Below are 7067 nucleotides of genomic sequence, written 5' to 3'. Positions count from 1 at the left end.
ATGTCCCATTTTCCCTGTAAGGTAAAGGTAAAGGGACCCCTGACCGTCAAGTCCAGTTGCGGACTTTAACAAAATAGTATATATTTTTTAAAAGTGACTATGGTGCTTCATGAAGAATAAATCAGTGTTAGGAATTTATTTTGTAGGGCTAAAAGGTAAAGGGACCCCTGACAGTAAAGTCCAGTCGCAAACGACTCTGGGGTTGCGGCGCTCATCTCGCTTTAATGGCCAAGGGAGCCAGGGTTTGTCCGCAGACAGATTCCGGGTCATGTGGCCAGCATGACTAAGCCGCTTCTGGCGAACCAAAGCAGCGCACGAAAACGCCGTTTACCTTCCCGCTGGAGCGGTACCTATTTATCTACTTGCACTTTGACGTGCTTTCGAACTGCTAGGTTGGCAGGAGCAGAGACCAAGCAACGGGAGCTCACCCCGTCGCGGGGATTTGAACCACCAACCTTCTGATCGGCAAGCACTAGGCTCTGTGGTTTAGATCACAGCGCCACCCGCATCCTTCATTTTCCTTAGGATGTCCCTATTTTCAGTGGAGAAATGTTGGAGGGTATGGAATCATCCAACCCCTGAGCCATCTGAAAGCAGTCCTGTATAGAGAAGGTTTTTAAAAACTGTTTCGTTATGTTTTTATGTATGCTGGAAGATGCCCAGAGTGGAATGGAATGTCCCCATTTTCATTGGAGAAATGTTGGAGGTTATGCTATTGAATAAAATATTCCTCGTGGAATTGCTTCCAATAAAATGTGTTCCACTATGTCACACACCCCACAAACGCAGAGTTGATTCCCCACATTTCACTCCCCAAATATACCAAACTGGGGGGATGGAGAAATGTATTTCAGATTTTTAGCATTCGCATTGTCTTCTTTCTGGATCTAAACATTCTAAATGTCCATTATGATGAACATTCCTTTTAAAAGCACACACCAAAAACAAGCATTAAAAGCCTTCCAAATTATTATAACCCCTATACAGCACTTGAAGCTCCTTGCACAAAACAATATCGTAATATGCAAATATATTACCTTTTAGAGGCAATATTGCCTTTTGCCTACCCACCACCACAGAATAGTACAGATGTTCTACTTAGAATAATTTTCTCATATTGGTCTGAATGGCTTGGTAAAATAATGGAATTCTTTCTGAAGGCATTTCGATCAATCCCATTATCTACATTTAACAGGAACAGTAGTGTCACATTATTTAGACAGAGCTTGGTTGACTCTTTCTAGCGGATGTAGCATAATGGTTTAGGAGACTACAGCCACTATGCTTTTTACCTGGGAGTAAGTGCCACTGAACTCAATCGGGCTTACTTCTGAGTAGATGTGTATAGTTCTGTACTACAAGTTGGGAAATCTCTGGTTGGAATTGTGTTTTTGCTCTGAGCTCACTCAAGGCTTCCATTAACTTTTTTTTTATGGCTCCCCCATCTGCAATGCAGGCATGAGAATAATAACTTACCTACTGGAATTGCTGCAAGGATTTTAGATTATTCATTTATTTAGAATACTTCTACCCTGTTTTAGGGCCCTCAGAGGCTGTCAAAATGAAACCTTGTACAGTACAAGAACAAAAATTACACTGTCTCCATACACACCATGCATTAAAAGCACAGCACCCAAGAATCCCGAGAATGCTGAGGTAAACCACAATTCCTGGGTTCTCTGGGGAAAAGTAATGTGTTCATCTTTGTTCCTCCCTAGTGTCATAGCCAGGCAGCAGTTCCACCTAAAATCCACGAAAGTAAGGGAAGGGGTCAGCCAGAACTCAGCAAGCTGATTATGAAAGCAGCCTTCCTTTGCTGGTATTTAGCAAAAAGCAGCTCTCAAGCTGAAATTCCGGAGTTATCATCATAATCATCAACACCATCACTACTACTACTACTACTACTACTAATAATAATAATAATAATAAATTTTGTGCGGCCTTTCCTATCCGTGTTGCCCTTTTAAAAAAACTATTACTTTTTTTTGCTTTCAGTTCTGAAATATATATATATATATAATCGCAAAGTGATTTCATGCTCTTTATTCAGCTCATAGTGGTGAGGAGGAATGAATGAAAGTCCCCTCAAAGTATCTGCTTTATATACATTATTTACACAATGGGCTGCACATGATTGGCTAATTCCGGAATTCTACTGTAAGCCAATCAGGTTGTGGATTCACTTCTATCTGGAGCATGATTTGGTGGTTCCTGCCAACCAATCATACTGCTGCATTGTTCTAGGACCAATCAGACTGCTGCATTCTGAATCCTATTGTTCTAGGACCAATCAGACTGCTGCATTTTGGATCCTATTGTTCTAGAACCAATCAGACTGCTGCAGTTTGGATCCTATTCAACTCAGTACATAACAAGTTCATAGATTTCTTTCTACAGATCATTCATATTCGGCATGAGACGCAGGCATAATAGACAATATAAAGTTGGGGAGAAGAGAGGTGGAGGGAGAGAGCTGGGAGGAGCGAAGGGGATGGTGGCTAACTTTCATTCTTCTACATAGCGTATGTATAGGGTTTGTGTGTCAGCGTCATGCGAGTAGTTTCTATTTCTGTTCATTTCTTGGTTTTCGTTGGCAGTGACAGAGATGGGGGGGCGGGACTGTGTTACCCTTCTCATACTGAGCAGGTACATTGTTGTTTAGTCGTTTAGTCGTGTCTGACTCTTGGACCCATGAACCAGAGCATGCCAGGCACTTCTGTCTTTCACTGCCTCCCACAGTTTGGTCTAACTCATGGTGGTAGCTTTGAGAACACTGTCCAACCATCTCGTCCTCTGTCGTCCCCTTCTCCTTCTGCCCTCCATCTTTCCCAACATCAGGGTCTTTTCCAGGGAGTCTTCTCTTCTCATGAGGTGGCCAAAGTATTGGAGCCTCAGCTTCAGGATCTGTCCTTCCAGTGAGCACTCAGGGCTGATTTCCTTAAGAATGGATCGGTTTGATGTTCTTGCAGCCCATGGGACTCTCAAGAGTCTCCTCCAGCACCATAATTCAAAAGCATCAATTCTTCAGCGATCAGCCTTCTTTATGGTCCAGTTCTCAATTCCATACATCACTACTGGGAAAACCAGAGCTTTAACTATATGGAGCAGGTACATACCCTTCAACATTTCTACAATGAAAACAGGGACACTCCATTCCGGCTCTGGCTGGGGAGGGTGGGGTATAAATAAAATCTATTTTTTATTTTTATTTTTATTTTTATTTTTATTTTTATTTTTATTTTTATTTTTATTTTTATTTTTATTTTTATTTTTATTTTTATTTTTATTTTTATTTTTATTTTTATTTTTATTTTTATTATACTATTATTATTATTATTATTATTTTACTGTTCATACTCCACCCTTCTGACTGAGTTGCCCCAGCCACTCTGGGCAGCTTCCAACATACATTAAGATGTAACAAAACATTTTTTAAAAAACCTTCCCTATACAGGGCTGCCTTCAGACAGCTCGGGAGTCGGATAACTCCATACCCTCCAATAGTTCTCCAATGAAAATAGGGATGTTCTAAGGAAAAGCGGGACATTCTGGGATCAAATCAGAAACAAGGTCAGCTCTAAATCTGGGACTGTCCCTGTTAAATAGAGATACTTGGCGGGTATCTCTATTTAAAAAATAGAAGACATCTGAAGGCAGCCCTGTATAGAGAAGTTTTCTTTTTAATGTTTAATGTTTTGTTATGCTTTTTAAAGTATTTTCGAAGCCGCCCAGAGTGGCTGGGGCAACCCAATCAGATGGGGGGCGGGCGTAAATTTAAAAAAAAAAAAAAATTATTATTATTATGGAATGTTCCTACTTTCATTGGAGAAATGTTGGAGGTCATGTATCCCTTGGACTGCAGGCAGTGGAGGGCAAGAGTTAATTTCAATGGCACAGGCTTCTCAGAACTCCTCTCGAATTGTGATAGCAAGCTATAAGCCAAAATAGATGAACTAATTAAAATCTGAGCATTTGGGGTTGTGGTTATTAAACTTTGATTGCCGTTTTATATGAACGCAGAGACAAAGCGTTCCTGAAATTGTAGGCCTCATTTGGCTTCTCTAGTGAACACGAAGCAAAATGTACATATAAAAACCTGCAGAAGAATGTGGAAGCCTGTAATGTCCTGCCCCCCCCCCAAAAAAATACCTCACACGGAGCAATTGTCTTGATACCTTTTTCTGCTGTGAATGCATGGCACTAGGTGGGCAATGGGTGCTGGCTGAGGGCAAGCTGTGGTTGGTGGGTCAGTGTCTATTCACCCTAATGGCCCACCTTCACTGATGGTTAGATACACAAATAATCTAACCTGGTATGAGGCAGTTTCATACTTCCCAAGAAGAAAATTATTATAAATTAATTTGGAGATGGTATTTAACAGCAGTCAGATTAAATCAAATGAACAAGGAATATTTGGTGTTATGCTAGAGGGGGTGCCAGGAAACGGAATTATGTTCACATGTGGTGGAGGTGTAAACATGTACATTTTGGGGGGACAAAGGGTTTTTAAGGAGATAACAGAAACCATTGGGTTGAAGCTCCAGAAGTCCAGAGGTAGCATTATTATCAATTTACGATGGGGTGGAAGGTTCACAGGCTACAAAGGACTTGCTCACAAATTTATTGACAGCTGCATGAGTTATTATAGCTAAGAAGTGGAAGGGGCAAGCAGAATATACAGTGGTACCTCGGGTTACAGATGCTTCAGGTTACAGACTCCGCTCACCCAGAAATAGTACCTTGGGTTGAGAACTTTGCTTCAGGATGAGAACAGAAATTGTGTGGCGGCGGCATGACAGCAGCAGGAGGCCCCATTAGCTAACGTGGTAGTTCAGGTTAAGAACAGTTTCAGGTTAAGAACGGACCTCCAGAACGAATTAAGTTCTTAACCCGAGGTACCACTGTAAAATGGAAGAATGGTATAAAGAGGTGTGGGATATAGCTATTAATGATAAATTAACATGTGCCATTAAGGTAAGACGGAGAATATTCGTTAAGGTAAGATGGAGAATATATGGAGATTTGTAAAATTTGTACTGTTAAAATGGAAAGGGGTCAAACCATCGCAAAAGGTGTTGAAAATCTGGGAGTTTTGATAGTTATAATGGAATGGTCTCGGTGCTGAGGCGCGCATTTTTATTCTTATTTATTTATGATTATTATTTTGTAAAAAAAAATAAAGAAAAAGAAAAGAAAAGTACTTGTGAAAAATGATCTAATACTTGCCATTGTAAATTTTGCCACTTGGATCCCTCTTGCCCTTTGTACATCTCACCACTGAAGTCACTATCACACGATAAAAACATAACATTCTCTTTTCATTGTGGGTGTTAGGAAAGAAGCAAGAAACAGACTCGTTCCATTTTCCTGCGGCTAAAGGGGTTTTAATATATAATATCTAGGGAGAATTCAAATTTGGGGGGTCTCAAAATTTTCTTCCACCTCATAAAAATTGGGACAGGAAGAGGAAAGACCTTTTCAGTCAATCAGTTATCTCATAATGTTAAACATTTTCGAGCTATGGAGCTCATATCGTAGGCGCGCTCGGTGACACCATAAAAAAAAACAAGATTTCCTGCCTGAGTGATAGGTTTGGGGTTTTTTTTATCATTCCAACAATTTATTCAGCAATTTGAAGCCAAGCAACATTCAATCTTCAGTCGGTCAAGGGAGCTGTGGACTCAGAAAGGTTGAAATCCTCTGCCTTGGACCGATGAATGTCTCAGGGTCATGTGTGAAGCAGCCCCAGAATCTGATTTGCACAACCATGCAGGCTGGGTTTCTTGATCTCACTGGTGTCTCGCAAAGGCGGTGTCCTCTGGTCACACACTAGCAAGATCAGGGCCAATATGCCATATCTGAGAACCTCCCATGTGAACATTTGATCCCCCCAGAAGTGGCAATCTCAACTGACTGAGATGTGACAGCAACTTCCCAATTCATTAAGACAACTGGCCTCTAATCAACCGGCTTCCTAGATGAAAACAGTCTCATGTGCCGAATTTACACCTACTCACCTTTTAAGTACAACTTTTATGACTTGGCATTTTCCAGCTGATATCGAGGAGGGTCTTTTTAATGCCCCTATTAAGAGAAGTTGAAAGGAGATGACGCCGTGTGGTTGGTCTTCTTTAATGTCTGCTTCTCGTTTTAAACTAACGAAAAAAGGTAAGAAATAGTGCAGAGTGCAGGCTTGTTGTTGTTATTATTTGAGCAGAGAAGAGTGAGGTTTCCTTCCTGTCAAAATGTACACTTTTTCCAAGCACAATTTCAACAAAGAAATCCGAAGACGATATATTGCGTCTCTGATTTAAAGACCTACGGTAAATTCAGTATAAACACTTAATCACCAGCTTTCATTGCTTCACAAAATAGCTTCAATTTCCCCCGATCTTTGGAACACACACTCATAAGTAAGCCCCACAGAGTTCAGTATGTATTGTACAGTGGTACCTCAGGTTAAGTACTTAATTCGTTCCGGAGGTCCGTTCTTAATCTGAAACTGTTCTTAACCTGAGGTACCACTTTAGCTAATGGGGCCTCCTGCTGCCGCCGCGCCACTGGAGCACGATTTCTGTTCTCATCCTGAAGCAAAGTTCTTAACCCGAGGTAATATTTTTGGGTTATCAGAGTCTGTAACTTGAAGCGTGTGTAACCTGAAGCGTATGTAACCCGAGGTACCACTGTATAGGGTTTCAAATTTAGCAATCCTGTCTCCTCACTTGCCTTCACATAACTGGAATACTTGCTAAAGTGAGCTGATGAATAGTCTGAAATTTTATTTGGTATGAATGGTACGCATAGGTGTCTTTTGATAAGCAAGTTTTCATTTCAATTTTTGCACAAATGTAAATAGGATGATGTTATAGGAATTAAAGGCCATGCCGGTACCTCAGTACAGATCAGCTTAGATCTAATTCACATTACCATTTTGTAATGGCAACGTTTAATTGTTAACTGGCATGTCTGTGTCATCAGAGATCTAACACCCCTGCTAGAAGATTAATATCACTCCCTGTCACCTCAAATGTCCATCCTTTTCACTCCAGCTTTTATTTAATAATAAT

The 7067-nt window shown here is 40.7% G+C and overlaps 1 long non-coding RNA gene across 1 annotated transcript; it reads right to left on the bottom strand.

Moving 5' to 3' along the window:
* Positions 1–5586: 5586 nt before the first annotated feature.
* Positions 5587–6151, bottom strand: LOC309339466. Its single transcript, XR_014155382.1, has 2 exons — positions 6018–6151; positions 5587–5829 (listed from the first exon to the last, which is right to left on the bottom strand). It is a non-coding gene; the product is annotated as an uncharacterized lncRNA (long non-coding RNA).
* Between the last annotated feature and the right edge of the window lie 916 nt (positions 6152–7067).

The sequence above is a fragment of the Podarcis erhardii genome (assembly GCF_964252035.2).
Source record: "Podarcis erhardii genome assembly, chromosome: 3".
NCBI classification, from domain to species: Eukaryota; Metazoa; Chordata; class Lepidosauria; order Squamata; family Lacertidae; genus Podarcis; species Podarcis erhardii.
Note: the sequence above shows the minus strand (reverse complement) of the source record. Positions and strands in the feature narration are given on the sequence as shown.